This window comes from Nannospalax galili, unplaced genomic scaffold (genome assembly GCF_000622305.1).
Source record: "Nannospalax galili isolate Female #2095 unplaced genomic scaffold, S.galili_v1.0 scaffold9, whole genome shotgun sequence".
Lineage (NCBI taxonomy): Eukaryota > Metazoa > Chordata > Mammalia > Rodentia > Spalacidae > Nannospalax > Nannospalax galili.
The window spans coordinates 8,044,279-8,044,916 of NW_008360332.1; the positions used below are offsets into that span (position 1 = coordinate 8,044,279).

Here is a 638-nt window from a genome sequence, read left to right on the forward strand (position 1 = left end):
AATGCAAACCCAGGTCTTCTACAGAACAGTGTTCTTAACTGCTGAGCCATCTCGCCAGCCCCCAATTTTTTAATTAAAAGGAAAATGTAAATAGATTTTAAAGTATATCACTGACAGCACATGTTTTTTCCATTTAAAACTCTTCAGGAGGATGTCGGTTTTATGCCAATAAACCATAGCCTTATCGATGCTTTCAGTGGCATTTCACCTGCAAGTGGCAGCTTTACTCAGGCTCTCCAGGTCGGTACCTTAAGAAAATACTTTGCAGCCAGGAGCGGTTGGCGCATGCCTTTAATCCCAGCACTCGGGAGGCAGAGACAAGTTCAAGGCCAGCCTGGTCTGCATAGTGAGTTCCAGGCCAGCTGGAGCCATAAGGAGACACTGTCTCTAAAAGACCAAAAAAAGAAAAGAAAGAAGGAAGGGGGGAGGGAGGGAGGAAGGAAGGAAGGAAGGAAGGAAGGAAGCAAGGAGGGAGAAAGGAAGAAAGGAAGAAAAAATATGAAAAAGAAAATACTTTGCAACATTACCTTGCAGTTTCTCACAGTTGTAAAAATTCCTATTATGCTACTTATTACCTATTCTTTCTCTAATAAGAATTATTTTCCCCAAAATATATTTCCTATGACAAAGCCACCTTT

General features: G+C 41.5%; 1 pseudogene; it reads left to right on the forward strand.

The window, feature by feature from the left end:
• LOC103728137 overlaps positions 1–638 on the forward strand; it is a 24,653-nt pseudogene that overhangs the window by 15,711 nt on the left and 8,304 nt on the right.